Below are 17,448 nucleotides of genomic sequence, written 5' to 3'. Positions count from 1 at the left end.
AAACACATCATCCTCACTAAAAGGATATTAAAGTTTTAAAGCCATGCATAGGTCAATAATTCCTCAACCTGTTTTAATTGAGAGAGTCATCTACTAACTGCAATTTGTATTGTAAGATGATATACCATGACCAGAAAAGCCTGTTGACTCTCATCTGTTATTTGGTTCAACGTCTTTAACATCTGGAACATTAATCTGCTATTCTGATTTTTTGTAAAATTTTTGTAAAATTAGATTTCTGTTTTTTAAAGATCTCTGAGGGAACATTTGTGGTCTTGGCAGACTCTGCTATCTCAATTCTAATAATGCCCATATTTTGGGAGACAAAACAGACTTCTCAGGCCCATGGGTTCTCATTGCACCAGATGCAGTATTTCAAACCTTTATGATTTCATCTCTTCTGAAGAGAACAAGACGACATACAAGGCAGTTGAAAAATATGTTTTTCCATGGACATGTTTATCTAAAATATGATAAAAGGATGCCTGCTAGGAAGAAAATAAAACATTTTTTTTTAAATTAACTTGTGCTGCATTTTAGGCCAAAATATATCCATTTCACATTCAATTTATAAAATATTTTTTTAAAAGTCTCATTTCTGTCCCTCACAAGTGCGATGGATTCTTAGAACAAAATAAGAGATTTTGGTTTGATTGCTCTGTTCCTTGGAAGAGATCTGGACCTGAAGCCTCAGAAAGCCTGTTAATGATCCTGAACTTTTTTTTCTGTCTAGACTATGCGCTGTTGATATTGGGGTTAAGTGAAGAGGATGGCGGGATAACCACAAAGCAGGCCTACCATTTCCTGTAAGACTGCAGAAGGGTCAGGTAATTAGAGCATTATTGTAGATGAGAGAAAGGAAAATTATACTGTATTCTTGCTGACCCAGAACCAGTGGAAATAAATCTTGTTACTCTTCCCATATAGAATGTGACCAGTCTGTCAACAAAGTTCTAGTTAATGAAATCCTTACTTTGTGCTCCACATTGGCTGTTATATGAAAGTGCTGACTGAAAAGCTAATTCTGTGTTAGTTTAGGGGTTTCCTAGAAGGAAAGTAACATGTCTGAAACGTTTCTGAAAGTTAGCAAAATGTGAACCGACAATAACCAGGGGCAATGCTGAGTGGGCTGCATCACACGGGGATCATATGTCTAAGATGAGAGCTAGACAATTACCCTGAAAAATCTTAAAGCCTTGACATCATGAAGCAAAATGAAAAGAGGGGGAGAAGGTTATTGGGAATATAAAAATATAAGTATTAAACATTAAAAATGTCTTTCCCCTCTTTCCTCACACGTATATTGATATTTAGAAACAAGACTTGTCATGGCAGATACTTTAACAAAATGTAAAAATTATCTATTAATGTTTCATCCTTTTTTCAGCAAACGATTTCAATGACAAGTTGCAGCAGATAAAAGGATCCAAGATGGTAGCCAGCTGCTCTCTGAGGGCTTCTCTACACCAAATTGCTACAGGCACAGCTGCACTGCTGCAACTGCATTGCTGTACCACTTCAGTGTAGACACTACCTACTCCAACAGGAGGGATTCTCCATCAACTTAGCACTGTCTACAGGAGGACTGAGGTCGGCTTAACTATGCCACTTCGGGGTGTTGATATTCCATACCCCTGACTGATGTAGTTAAAGAGACTTAATTTTCTAGTGTAGTCCAGGCCTGAGAGAGACTATATGTAGTAGACGTGGTGGAGAGGAAGTCACCTGCCACTGAAGTATCACATGTTGTCCACTACTTAAGGTAGGACACTGAATCAGAGGGAGTAATTGTCTCATTTCATATGGCAAACCTGTCCTTACACACATCATTATAAATGTGTCATTGATACTGAATATTTGAGAAGACAGAAATTTAAGCCCCAATTCTGCAAACCGTTATGCACATGCTTAACTTTAAGCATCAATAAGTGGTTCGATTGACTTCACTAGCACTATCCACATGGGAAATGGGAGTATGTCAAAGTGCACTACGGAACTTTTAGTGCCCAGTTGCAGGGTTCACATGGAAACTTAGTGTGCGACAGGCTAGTGTGCGATACTGTGAATTCACACCCTGGCTTGCCGTGCACTAAGTCCTCCGTTGTCTTTAAGGATTTTATAATATTTTTGCATGGATATAAAATATTTTCAGAATTCACTACAGGAGCTCCCTATGGGCTCACTAGAACTCACCAAGAAAAAGATAAAATTCAGTTGCAGATATTGATGTTCCAGGCAACTCAATAATCAAAAGCTAGTGAGGAATACACAATGGGCCAAATCCTATTTTCATTGAACTTGGTGACAAAGCTTATATTGACTTAAATGGCAGAAGGATTTGGCCTATATGCATGAATTATAGGAATACAATATTGTATAGAAATACTTATTTGAATAACCACCCTTTGGTACAGGGATTCTGATCCAAGCCTGTATTTGGTCCCTAGCTTAGATCTATGGCACGAGATTAAAGAAACAAACTGGGCATGTTTGAGGAAGCCATTCCCCATTAACATTACTGACATTTTGGTTTGGTAAAGGAGTCTACTCCAGAAAAGTGTAAACTTACCTTGACCTAGGCCAACAATTAGACAAGAAATCAGGTAGAAATAACAGGCACCCAATGGTTGATCATCATCCCAGAGAAGGATGCCGTGGTGACCCATGGCCCAGGTAAAACTATTTATTTTTAGAACACTACTCCCTAGCTCAATGGCATTGATTATGGTCCCAACACATGCCATGGTTAAATCGGGAGCAATTGTACTTTACCTTTTTATCTGGTACTATTCAATATTTTAATTAATGACTTGGATAATGTAGTAGGGAGTATGCTTATACGTGAGAGGCAATTTCCCTACTGTACTCAGAACCGGTGAGGCCTCAACTGGTGCATTGTGTCCAGTTCTGGCCACCACACTTTAAGAAAGATGTGGACAAATTGGAGTCCAGAGGACAGCAAAAAATGATTCAATGATAAGAAAATTTGACCTAGGAGGAAAAGTGAAAAAATTGGATATGTTTAGTCTTGAGAAAAGACAGCTGAGGAGGGACTTCATAACAGCCTTCAAAAATGTTAAGGGCTGTTGTAAAGAGGACTTGATCAATTGTTCTCCAGGTTTACTGAAGCTAAAACAAGTAGTAATTCGTAACAGGGGATATTTAGGTAAGTTTTTTTTTTTTTTTTTTTTGCCTTTCAGGCTTCTGTGAGCAGTAAATATAACATCTGAAGAGGCTCTGAGAAGGAAGACATTATGGATAGTGAGCGATCAGCTGTTGTGATCTGCACACATGTGGCCATGTTTGTCTTTCTCCCAGAGGATAGAAGTGACTTTGTCTGTACGAAGTGCAAGCTGGTCTCCATATTTGAAAAGAAGGTTAAAGGACTAGAGACCCAAGAATCAACCCTGCATTCCATCAGAGAAAATGATTTTATGGAAATATGTTTATAAGTGTGAATATGGTGTAACTGGAATACGCTTCATGCAAAAGATCTCTTGTAAGGTACCATTACAAAGCTTATAATCTACTGAGTGTGTGTTCATCCTGTTTGTATGAATGTATCATTCTTGTATCTGAAGCTAGAAATATGAAGTATTACTCTGAAGTCCTATTGTAATTATGCGAAGTGTGGGCCATTAATGGTGGTTTAGAATCTTGATGGCTCCCTTTAACCAGGACAATTGGTTGTAAATGGCTCTGTTTACTTGCAAGCCTTCCTGTGTTCATGTGAGTCAGGCCAGAAAGAATGGAGGCTTGGGATCTCACAGGACATGTGACCATGTCACCTGGTACTGGAATCCATCTTAAACCTGGTTCTTTTCCATTTAGAAGGAGGGGTGGGTACCCAGAGAGAAAAGATTCCCACCTTGTGCCAAAGCCATAAAAGGAGGTGGAACAGAACAAAGGGGGCTGCAGTCATGAGAAATCCCCTAGTTACCACCTAAGATGCAACAAACAAGAACTGTACAGGGGGAAAGAATTGGGCCCAGACTAAGAAGGAGTCTAGTCTGTGAAAGAAGCTTATTGGAACATCTCTGAGGGTGAGATTTTACCTGTATTCAGTTTCTTAATGTATTAGGCTTAGACTTGCGTGTTTTGTTTTATTTTGCTTGGTAACTTACTTTGTTCTGGCTGTTATTACTTGAAACCACTTAAATCCTACTCTTTATACTTAATAAAATCACTTTTGTTTATTATTAAACCCAGAGTACGTGATTAATACCTGGGGGAGCAAACAGCTGTGCATACCTCTCTATTAGTGTTATAGAGGGTGGACAATTTATAAGTTTACCCTGTATAAGCTTTATACAGAGTAAAACAGATTTATTTGGGGTTTGGATCCCATTGAGAGCTGGGTCTCTGGGTGCTGGAGATAGGAAACCTGCTGAGCAGTTTTGGTTAAAGTCTGCAGCTTTGAGGGCGTGGTTCAAACCCTGGGTGGTTCAGGTGACAGTCCCAAAAGGGTCTCTGTGACCGAACTCATCACATCTTGTACCCCCAATTCAGATAGAGGTAAGAAAACCATTTTCAGGCTCTCTGCACAGGTAGTATGACAGAGAATGGTTTGGAAGAGTCATCTGAGGGAAGGGATCAGAAGGAGACCCCATCGACCAGAAAGCATGGGATTCTTTGTCCCAGGAATGGGAGTTCCACGATCACCACTCCCAAGAGGAGGAGATGAGTGGTAGTGGTCGGGGACTCCCTCCTCAGTGGGACGGAGTCATCCATCAGACCGGGAAACTCGAAAAGTGTGCTGCTTGCCTGGAACTAGAATTCAGGATGTGACGGAGTGTCTGACAAGACTGATCAAGTCCTCGGACCACTACCCATTCCTACTTCTCCACGTGGGCACCAATGATTCTGCCAAGAATGACCTTGAGCAGGTCACTGTAGACTACGTGGCTCTGGGAAGAAGGATAAAGGAGTTTGAGGCACAAGTCGTGTTCTCATCCATCCTTCCTGTTGAAGGAAAAGGCCCAGGTAGGGACCATCAAATTGTGGAGGTAAATGCATGGTTACACAGGTGGTGTCAGAGAGAGGGCTTTGGATTCTTCACCCATGGGATGTTGTTCCAGAAAGAAGGATTGCTAGGAAGAGATGGAATCCACCTAACAAAGAGAGGGAAGAGCATCTTTGCAGGCAGGATTGCTAACCTAGTGAGAAGGGCTTTAAACTAGGTTTGCCGGGGGATGGTGACCTAAGCAGAGGTAAGTGGGGAAGTGGGATACTGGGAGGAAACACAAGGAGGAGGGTGCAACTGGGGAGGCCTCCTGATTCACACTGAGGAAGTAGGGCAATCGACTAGTTATCTTAGGTGCCTGTACATGAGTGCAAGAAGCCTGGGAAACAAGCAGGAAGAATTGGAAGTCCTGGCACAATCAAGGAACTATGATGTGATTGGAATAACAGAGACTGGGTGGGGTAACTCACATGACTGGAGCACTGTCATGGATGGGTATAAACTGTTCAGGAAGGACAGGCGGAGGAGAAAAGGTGGAGGAGTTGCACTGTATGTAAGGGAGCAATATGATTGCTCAGAGCTCCAATATGAAACTGGAGAAAAGCCTGTTGAGAGTCTTTGGTTAAGTTTAGAGGCGAGAAGAACAAAGGTGATGTCGTGGTGGGCATCTGCTCTAGGCCACTAGACCAGGAGAATTAGGTAGATGAGGCTTTCTTCAGACAACTAACAGAAGTTTCCAGATCACAGGCTCTGGTTCTCATGGGGGACTTCAATCACCCTGACATCTGCTGGGAGAGCAATACAGCACTGCACAGACAATCTAGGAAATTTTTGGAGCGTGTTGGGGACAACTTCATAGTGCAAGTGCTGGAGGAACCAACTAGGGGCCATGTTCCTCTTGACCTGCTGCTCAAAAACAGAGAAGAATTGGTAGGGGAAGTAGAAGTGGGTGACAACCTGGGCAGCAGTGACCATGAGATGGTCGAGTTCAGGATCCGACAAAAGGAAGAAAGGAGAGCAGCAGAATACGTATTCTGGACTTCAGAAAATCTTTTACGATTCTAAGATACTAGGGAAATGATAAGGACAGTTAAATACTGGAATAGGCTTCCAAGGGAGGTTGTGGAATCCTTGTTATTGGAGGTTTTTAAGAACAGGTGAGAGCCACCTGTCAGGGATGGTCTAGGTATACTTGGTCCTGCCTCAGTATAAGGGAATGAACTAGATGACCCCTCAAGGTTCCTTCCAGCCCTACATTTCTATGACTGATTCTATGACTTTAAGTAAATGATAAATAAATGGAAAATAATTTTAAAGTAAACTTTTTTACATCTGTTTTGTACTGCCATCAGGAATAAGTGAAAACATTGTTTGAAATCAAATAATTTATTTGCTTATATTTGCTGAAAAAGTGTTATCAGAAACATAGTTACATTAACAATGAACTTTCTCATGGAATAATTTAGTTGCTGTTGATTTTTTTCTGAAATTTCAACAGAAAAATTCAAAAATTCAATTTTGTTTCTGAAATTGTATAATTGGGCATGGTAGGGAAAAATCCCACTTTCCCCTTTTTTTAATGGAAAGTAAAAAAGGAAGAATGTGATGTTTTCCCTACTTTCTCTCATTTTTCTAATTCTTTACCATCACATTGTGACCGGGGTCCCAATGGGGGCCAGCTGTGGTCACTCAATTAAGGTGAACTGCAAAGAATGGGGCAGACAAACCCCCAAAAGCTGGTGGATATTCCAACACTTAGATTTACCAAGCCAGCATAAAACAGCTTTTTTATTACCTTACTGGTTACTCAGAAGTCCAAAACAACACAGATCCCTTAAAGAAACCCAGCCTCTGGCCTCCATCCAGGTACCCAAGTCAAATATGATGCAGATTCCTGTAAATCTTATTTTATCATATACAATAAAAGGTTCTACCAATCCCAAAGGATCGGACACATTACCTCCCAGGTTATTGAATATTTCAGATCTTATCCAAATACACGCTACTGCCAATTCTTATTAACTAAGCTTTATTAAAAAACAAGAGAGTATGGTTAAAAGATCAATATACATACAGACATGAGTTCAATCCATTAAGGTTCAGATTTATAGCAGAGATGGTGAGCTTTGTAGTTGCAAAGAGTTCCTTTAGAATTCAGTTCATAGGTTATAGTCCAATGTCCAAATATCATATTCAGGGCATACCAGCATAACTGGGACCTCAGTCTTGCGATTCAAACTTCCCCCGATGAAGCTTAAGCAGATCTGAGATGAACAGGATCAGGACCCAAGGGTCTTTTTATACCATGTTCTAGCATTCACTTGACCACACAGTCCTAGTTAAACAATAGGCTTTTGATGTAACCTTTTGCTTTCTAAATACCACCAGTAATTAGTTACACAAATTAACATAGAGCAATTTATCCATTAGGCAGTCTATTATAAACTTCAAAGAGACATATAGACAATGACATTATTTTACCTATGATTAATCTAAATGTTAATATTCCCTTTTGATCTCTGAATTAGTAGCTATAGTGACAGACAGGAACTGTCTGTTTACATGGCTAGAATTAAAGATACACACAATTAGTATCACTTCTAACAATATAGGTTTGCATTTCAAAGTTCTCGCCTATTTAGCATGAATGGCCCTAATTTCCATTCAGATATCTTTCTAACATCTTTAAAGGTCACTTTGGGTTAGTTAGCCTGCAAGCTGTTTAACCCTTTCTGGCCATGTGTTACACTTTGTATAAGATTTGTTGCAATTATATAACAGTGGTAGAAATAATGGCCTGCATAATTATATTTTAATCAGACCATGTCACACACATATTTTTCAGTGGGGAGTAAATGCAGTTTTTAATTTTATAATTTTTTGGGGTCAAAAAATGAAAAAAAGTGAAAATTTTTGAATGAAATGAACACTCTTTATTCTAAATTTTTCATGGAAAAAAACAATTCACTTCAACTTGCATACGAAATTCAAAAGATGCCTAATCTAAACAAGGAAAGATGTTATTGACACACTGACATATGTACTGTTCTGACAGGTGGAGTTTTATTTGACTGAGCTTGCCTGATGCTTCTTAATCAGTCAAAACTCCCACTGAGGTCAATGGAAATTTTGTTTAAGTCAGGAATGCAGGATCAGGGCTGAAGTTAGTGTATGCCATCCTAAAATTCAGGGCATCCCTCTGTATTTTGGTGGGCACTATGTTTACATATCAGAGACCTAATCCAAAATTCATGGAATTCAATGGAAAAAGTCTCATTGACTTCAATATCAATATCATTTTTGTATCTGACCCCAGGAGACAAGAAGATTTGTCTTTGTGAGGATCTTTCTAAAGCTCTGTCTGCCGATTCCTTTTGAAAATGCACATTATTCTGTTACTTAAACATGCATGGAAGAAGGTTTCAGACATGTCAGACACCAGAAAACTTGAAAAATATTGGTATGTACAATTTATGGTGACCAAAGAAAGGGCACATTTAAAGGGCACATTTCAAAGTCTTTCATGGGCACAATTCCTGATTTGCACAGGAATATAGGGTCACAGACAGGGAATGCATACCAAGAGGATTTTCAAAGAGTGTGGCTGGGCATATGCAGTTATCTATAGTATAGATAATCCATCATAAAGATGTCCTAGGATACTTTTCTGTACTGTTTCTAACCTGTGCACTTATCAGCACATAGGCCCCAATCCAAAGTCCATTGAGGTCAACAGGAGTCCTCATACTCCTTAGAAATACCTAAGAGATCATCAGAACTCACTACTCTTGACACATGGATTTAAGAGTGGAGTGCAGTGGAGTAATTTCAATCCAATGAACTGTACAATTTTCACCAACATACACTTGCTAGCTCAGTTTTTTTTTATTTTTCTTTTGTGAATATATGTTATAGCTTCTTTTGTCTTAAGCTTCCACAGATGAGTGCACTCATGGTAATGTGCCCTGGTAACATTCTTTTTCAAAGTGTTACTCTTTGTTCCAAGAAGAAGAGGGGAGAAGCTATAGCTTTAAAATGGTATGAGCACTGGAAAATCAGACATGGTAGTAAAAGTGGATGCTGAGTGTGTCAGATAAAATTTATTAGATAGGGGTCTCAAGCACAGTGCATTCCTATATAAAATTCTTGGTGAGTTGCCAGAGACTGAACTTTGAGTATTACACCAATATAAATATTTTCTACAGTGCTAAGACCGCTGGCTGTGATAGGTTTCTGCTCTTCTAAAATATCTTGCCTCAAAATGCAAAGAGGTCAATGGAGGTCAAACTATAGGGAAATGCACATTTTAATGAATTAATTCTGTATGCCCTAGACAAAAAAAAATACTGTATTGTAGGAAAGTGCATTATTAATATGTGAAAACAATTGTGAGTTCCAAGAACACGTACAATAGCACTGAGAGTAGGATTTTTCAAAATGTTCATAGTTGGCCTAATTTTTCTCCCTTTGAAGTCAGAAGAATAGATTTGTAAAGAAAAAAAAAGTTAGATACATATAAAAATGCTTACATGAGCATGGCACACAACGTGCCGGCCCGGTACTTCATTGGTTTCATTTACCAGCAGCAGCACATATTTTCCAGTAGGCTTTTTGCCCATTAAAATTGTGCCCATGATAAGGGTGTTCTTTTAAAACTATTTCTAACACTATTCTCTTAAGAGTATCCTTTGTGTATTAAAGATTTTAAATGATACAAGCTTTGGTAGTGGTTAGAGCTGTCTTGAAGTCTGTTTTTGACTTCAGCTGAATATTGGCCAAAAATCTGATATTCAGCTTCGGCTGAATAATTTTTCATAACCACAAAATTTGGAGGAGGTGCCACTCCCTCTTCTCAGGACCTTTAGCTCATGGACCTGACTGGAATGACATTTCATGGGGGCATGTCCTCTTTTCTCCCTTTATGCTGCTTCAGCCTGCTCTGTGTGTGTGGTAGGAAGGGATGGCCTCTTTTCTCCCTTCTGCTCAGAGTTCCACTGCTTTGTGACAGTATGGTACTTTTTACTCTTTATCCCTGAAAGGGCTCATTCTGGGCCCCTATGCTCAGGACTGTCTTTAGGAACAACACAGAAGAGAAGACAAATGTTGACAGAAATCAGATTTCAATGCGTGTCTTGGGAGATTAAGATGAATCATACACTTTCAAAACCACTTTGCACTGGTATAAATGACTACATAAGGTACTGAGTAATGGAGAATAAGGCCTAAGTACTTTATTTATATTTGCTTAGTTTCTTTTCCCAAAATATTATAGCCACATACTAAGACTGTGCACTCCTTTCATCCAAGGAACTTAAAGTGTTTTACTAATATTGATTATATAAGCCTCTCTTACAAAACCACTACTGTAACTTAGGTGTTTCTATTCCAATTTTAGAGATGGGAAAACTGATGCATAAACATTTTGCCAAAGGTCACATAAGAAGTCTGTGGCAGAGTTGGGAATAGAAACAAGAATGTCATTCTCCTTTTCTCATTATTAATAGTTACTCGCTTTACTATTTATTTATTAAGCAATTTATTTCAATGCATATCTATTATTTTAATTATGATTTTTATTGCAGTAGCACCAAAATTGGGGTCCCATTATGCTAGGTCCTGTACATACAAAGAACCTATCACAAAAAGGTTGCACTTTAAATAGACAAAGAAAGGAAGGATTATTATTCACATTTTACAGATAGGGAACTGAAGCACAGATGGCTAAGTGATTTGCCCGAGGTCATATAAAAATTCTGTGACAGAACAGAAAATTGACCTGAGATCTTTTGTATCCTATATCAGTGCCGTAAGCTCAAGTCCATCCTTCCTCTCGAAGAAAAAATATACCCATTCCAAGCTCTAAGTGCTATATATTCAAAAGTTTTAAAAATACAGTCCATGCCCATAAAATAACAAAACAATCCCCTGCCTACTTCCATTTGTGCTTTTCATAGCATTTAAGCCCCAGTTGCTCTTCTTTTGATTGCAGAAATTAATATTAAAATAAATATTAGACTGTGATTACCCTGATGTTTTCAAAATGGATTGATAATGTGGTGTGGAGGTGTGGAGAGAATTGTCTGTGTTTCCTACTGATCTGTGCTGCTTGAGGAATACTAACATGTCATCTAGACCTCAAATCTTGTCCTTTTATTTTTTGCAGAGCAGAAAATGTAACAAATTCCCCAGCATCAAGTAATTTCCTTCCAACATGAGCTGACTGATGAGTTTACAGCAACTGCTTCTAGAAGACACACCCACTGTGCTTCTGTTCCTCTAGAACATTTTTAAACATTAGAAATTACAATTTATCATTTAATACATGAACAGAAGGCCAGATTCTGATGCCCCTACTCAGACTTTAGAAGGAAGATATAAGTATTAATTCCCAGGTCTCTCCTGAGGTTGAAATAACATACCAAAGATAGAGTATGGGGACATGTATGAATAAACACCTGATTATGAGATTAATCAACATTAATAACAGATTTCACCATGTATTTAACTTCAGCCATAGGTTAATACTTCAGATCCAAAAACTGGCCTGTTGTACATCATCCTCTTGAAAAATATTGTGACTGATGAGTATGGAACGCATGTCTGTCATCACTGCACTTTGCTGGACTATAAACAATTAAAAAGGTGTTCTCTGAAATATTTTAATGCTAGTGCTGAATACCAGCCCTAATAAGGGGCTAGATTTAGACCCTGTTACTAGCCCTGAGTGAGGGGTGGGAGGTACACAGCTCCTGAATGAGCACTGGGAAGGAATGTTGACTCAGGGCTTATCTATAGGCAGAGTTCATTAGTTTAACTTAAGGTGTGATTTTAAACTCATTTAGTTATACTGATGCAAAAGGCTCCATGAACATTCTTATTTTGGCTTAAACCAAGCTTATTTGGTTAGCGTAAGTCAACTTAAGAACAGGTTTAAGTAAAACAAAAGTAAGAGAGGAATTCTTAAACCAAAACAAAAGTGTCCATACAGGGGTTTGCACTGGTTTAACTAAACCAGTTTAATCAGACCAGTGCAAGTTAGTGTGTAGAAATGCTTCAAAAGAACTCACAATTTATCTCCAAACTCTCTGTCTGCTCCTGAGGAAGGTGCACTTAGCTACATCTCCTTTTTCTCTGCTATCCAGCCAGCTTGATGGCTGACACCCTGAGGGCATGCAGCCAAGAGACTGCCCATTTCTCTTTCCTATCTTCCTGTGCCCTGTATGGTATTAGGACCTGTGCCTTTAAGGACTGAGCTTCCCGGACAGAGATTCTGGGCAGAGTGCTGTGAAACTTTTATTGTTATGCTTAGATTGTAAACTCTCTGGGCAGGGTCTGTCTTTTTGTTTTGTGTTTGTACAGAGCCTAGCACAATGCAGTCCTGGTCCATGACCAGGGCTCCTAGGCACAATGATAATATAAATAATAATAATAATAATAATATGCAATAGTTGGAACCTGACACAGGAAGCAGATCTCCTATAAGCATCTTAAGCATCGAGTGGTCACTGACCACATGGTACCAGGAATAAAAATGCACTAAGACAATACCTGGAGTGGAAGAATCAAGCAGTTAAAAGTCCCACCAGAGTTGAAACTCTCTGGAAATGTGGAAGACAACTGGAGAAGGTTTAAACAGCACATCACTCTGTATCCGCAAGGAATGGGTGCTAGCAAAAAGGAAGACAGTCGGAAGGTAGTCTTACTTCCAACAATTGCTGATTCTGAAGCATTTGATGTGTTTAATAGTTTTCAGTTAACTCAAGCAGAGGAGGCTAACTATGAAACTGTATTCCAGACATTTGAGGAGCACTGCATATCACATAAAAATGGAAAACAGAAGAGTAATGTTTTTAAAGAGAGAGGGTACAAAGAGAAGGTGAAACCATAGAAGAGGTTGTGACTGTTCAATGGCTGAAGAGCCAATCCTGCAATCTTGGAGGGCTAACGGAGTCCCTGCTAAGAGACCAGATTATAACGGGAATCTGGAACAAAACACACAGAGACAAACTACTGGAATACCCAGAATTAACCTTTGACAAAGCAATTGGAATTTGCCAAGCAAAAGAAATCATCCAGTCCAGAATGAAGCTTATGGTGGATAGACAGTGTTCTGGCACAGTACACATGATTGCGAATCCAAATACTACAAGAAAAAGAAACAAAAGGCAGAAAGGTATGTGGAGCTCAAAGTCAGAGTCCAGCAAAAATGACACATGGAGCTGTACATGCTGTGGCAACTGATACAAGCCAGGACTATGCCCAGCATATGGGAAAAGATGCAATACATGCTGTGGATCACGGTGAAAGAGTTTGCAAGCACCAGCAGAGTGTGCACAGTATGGACAAAGAGGACAATGACAGTATCACTGTCTCAGAAGATTATTGGACTAGCAACCTGAAATCAAATGGGGCATTTGTTAATTTTAAGTTGGACACTGGTGCCCAAGCCAATGTGTTGCCAGAAATATTGATATTAGCACTAAGAAAAGCCACAGGTATAGGAGGGCAAATGGGAAAAATTGAGGGCTGACAGTGGTGGACTTATCCCTACTAAAGGTGTATGTGAACTAAATGTATGGGTAAGTAACAAATTGGAAAAAATACAATAAGTAATAGTACCAGGGTAAAAAGCACCCATCATTGGGTTAAAAGTCTGGCAAGCCCTTGGGCTCATCAAAGATGTGAACTCTTTGGAAGGGTAGGGGACCAGAACAACTGAGGAGGAGTTTCAGGACATCCTCCAAGAGATAGGGAAGCTCTCACTGAGTACAGAATAAAGGTGAAAGAGACCAACCTCCCACAAGTCATGACACTAGGAAAGTTCATCTCACCCTAAGGCAGCACCCACAAGAGGAACTGAGTAAGCTCATTGCTCTGGGAATCACAGAGTGAATAGAAGAACCAGAGTGGCTACGCTCCTTGGTCACTATAGAAAAAAAAAAAAGACTGAACCCTTCTCTTGTAGTCCCCAAAAAATTAAATAACATGGAAAAAGGGAACATTTGCCACTGCTCACAAGGAAAGATATTTTGGGGGAGATGGTTGATGCCAAATATTTTTCTATGCTTGATGCATCAGCAGGGTTCTGGCAAGAACCCTTAGAAAAACAGAGCACATGTTTAAGCACATTCAACATCCCTTTTGGGAGACAATGTTTCTGCGGACTACCACTGGGGTTTTGTTCGGGCGCTGCACATTGAGTGGATGTTTTCAGAGAACTATCCACAATGACGCCAAGATCACTTTCTTGAGTGGTAACAGCTAATTTAGGCCCCATCCTTTTATATGTATAGTTGCGGTTATGTTTTTCAATATGCATTACTTTGCATTTATCAACATTGAATTTCATCTGCCATTTTGTTGCCCAGTCACCTAGTTTTGAGAGGTCTTTTTGTAGCTCTTCACAGTCTGCCTGGGACTGAACTATCTTGAGTAGTTTTTGTATAAGCTGCAAATTTTGCCACCTCGCTGTTTACCCCTTTTTCCAGATCATTTATGAATATGTTGAGTAGGATTGGGCCCAGTACAGACCCCCTGGGGGACACCAATATTTACCTCTATCCATTCTGAAAACTTACCATTTGTTCCTACACTTTGTTTCTTATCTTTTAACCAGTTACCAATCCATAAGAGGACCTACCCTGTTATCCCATGACAGCTTACTTTGCTTAAGAGCCTTTGGTGAGGGACCTTGTCAAAGGCTTTCTGAAAATCTAAGTACGCTATATCCACCGGATCCCCCTTGTCCACATGCTTGTTGACCCCCTCAAAGATTTCTAGTAGATTGGTGAGGCATGATTTCCCTTTACAAAAACCATGTTGACTCTTCCCCAACAAATTATGTTCATCTATGTGTCTAACAATTTTGTTATTTACTATCATTTCAACCAGTTTGCCTGGTACTGAAATCAGGTTTACTGGCCTGTAATTGCCAGGATCACCTCTGGAGCCCTTTTTAAAAAATGTCATCACATTAGCTATCCTCCAATCACTTGGTACAGAAGCTGATTTAAATGATAGGTTACAGACTACAGTTAGTAGTTCTGCAATTTCACATTTGAGTTCCTTCAGAACTCTTGGGTGAATATCATCTGGTTCTGGTGACTTCTTATTGTTTAGTTTATCAACTTGTTCCAAAACCTTCTCTAATGACACCTCAATCTGGGACAATTCCTCTGAAAGAATGGCTCAGGTTTGGGAATCTCCCTCACGTTCTCAGCCATCAAGACTTATGCAAAGAATTCATTTAGTTTCTCCGCAATAGCCTTATCGTCTTTGAGTGCTCCTTTATCATCTCGATCGTCCAGTGGCCCCACTGGTTGTTTAGCAGGCTTCCTGCTTCTGATGTACTTAAAAAAAAATTGCTATTACTTTTTGGGTCTTTGGCTAGCTGTTCTTCAAATTCTTTTTTTGGCCTGCCTAATTATATGTTTATACTTCACTTGCCAAAGTTTATGCTCCTTTCTAGTTTCCTCACTAGGATTCAACTTCCACATTTTAAAGGATGCCCTTTTGCCTCTCACTGCTTGTTTAGCCATGGTGGCTCTTCTTTGGTTCTCTTACTATGTTTTTTTAATTTGGGGTATACATTTACCCCAAACATAACATAGCAAAAACAGATCACAGTAAGGCTGATGCCATCCCCAACATGCCTGATCCAATAGACAAGGAAGGGGTACAAAGATTCCTTGGAATGGTGAACTATGTAGGGAAATGTGTGCATAATCTAGCCACCAGAACCAGCAACCTGATAGAGCTACTGTGAAAGATGTCTAATGGACATGGGATGCAAACCTTAATAGAGTTTAAGAAACTGCAGTAGTTAACTAAAGAGGCTCCAATCCTGCAGTACTATGAGAGTAAATGCAAAACTAAGTTGTCCACAGTTGCCTCCAAGAAGGACATTGGCATAGTCCTGTTACAGTATGGGCAACACTGGAGACAACAGGCACAAACAAAAATGGAGTCCCAATATGCTCAAATGAAAAAGGAGGCTTTGGCTTTAGTCCACAGGTGTCAAAAGTTTCATTTCTTTATTTAGGGGAGGCCTGTGCTAGCTGAAACTGACCATAAACCACTTATTGCCATTATCAAACTGCTCTCCCCACCCTCCTATAAATACAGAGATTATTTTTTCAACTACAAATGTATGGACTTGCAAATTGAATACAAACCTGGCAGAGATTTGCTGGTTGCACATACACTCTCTAGAACACTTGATAAAAGTGCAATGGAGCAAAATCAAAAGTTAGAATGTATACATGCATGTCAATTAGATTAAAAAAAACCTGTCCAGATTCAGACAAAATGTGGGCTGTGATTGCCAGTGTTACCACTCAGAGTGAGACTCTGCAAAAAGTAATTAAAGCAATTAGCACAGGGTAGCTGGAACAGCATGTTACCGGTGTCTATTATCAATATAATATAATTAATGCCAGTCAACATGGGTTTATGGAAAATAAATCCTGTCAAACTAACTTGATTTTTGTATGAGATTACAAGTTTCATTGATAAAGGTAATAGTGCTGACATAATATAATTTCGATTTCTGTAAGGTGTCTGACTTGCTACCTCAGAACATTTTGATTAAAAACAGTAGAACAATATAAAATTAATCTGTCACACGTTAAATTAATTAAAACTGTTTAACTGATAGGTCTCAAACTATCATAGTAAACAGGGAATCGTCATTAAGTGGCTGTTTTTCTAGTGGGGTCCCACAGACACTGGTGCATAGCCCTATGATATTTAACATTTTTATCAAGGACCTGGAAGAAAACATAAAATCATCGTTGATAATGTTTGTGGATGACACAAGAATTGGGGGAGTGTTAAATAATGAAGAGGACAGATCACTAATACTAAGCAATGTGAATCACTAGGTAAGCTGGGTGCGAGCAAACAATATGTGTTTTAATATGGCTAAATGTAAATGTATACATACATCTAGGAACAAAGAATGTAGGCCATACTTACAGGATGTGCAGGATTCTATCCTGGAAAGAAATGACTCTGAGAAAGATTTTTGAGGTCATGGTGATTAATTGCACAAACATAAGCTCCCAGTACAAAACGGTGGCAAAAAGAACTAATGCAATCCTTGGATGCATAAACAGGGGAATCTTGAGGGGGGAGTAAAGATGTTATTTTACCTTTATATTTGGTATTGGTGTGACCACTGCTGGAATACTGTATCTAGTTCTGATATCTAGTTATCGGATATCCAGTTATCTGATATCTGATACTGTATCTAGTTCTAGATTTTGATAAATTGGACAAGGTTCTGAGAAGAGACATGAGAATGATTAAAAGATTAGAAAACATTCCTTATGGTGATAGACTTAAGGAGCTCAAGCGATTTAGTTCAACAAAGAGAAGATTAAGGAGTGACTTAATTACAGTCTATAAGTACTTACAGGAGGAATAAATATTTGAGAATGGGCTCCTCTATCTATTAGAGAAAAGTTTAACTTGATCCAATGGCT

The sequence above is a fragment of the Terrapene carolina genome, unplaced genomic scaffold, assembly GCF_002925995.2.
Source record: "Terrapene carolina triunguis isolate 2854851 unplaced genomic scaffold, T_m_triunguis-2.0 Scaffold139, whole genome shotgun sequence".
NCBI classification, from domain to species: Eukaryota; Metazoa; Chordata; order Testudines; family Emydidae; genus Terrapene; species Terrapene triunguis.
Note: the sequence above shows the minus strand (reverse complement) of the source record.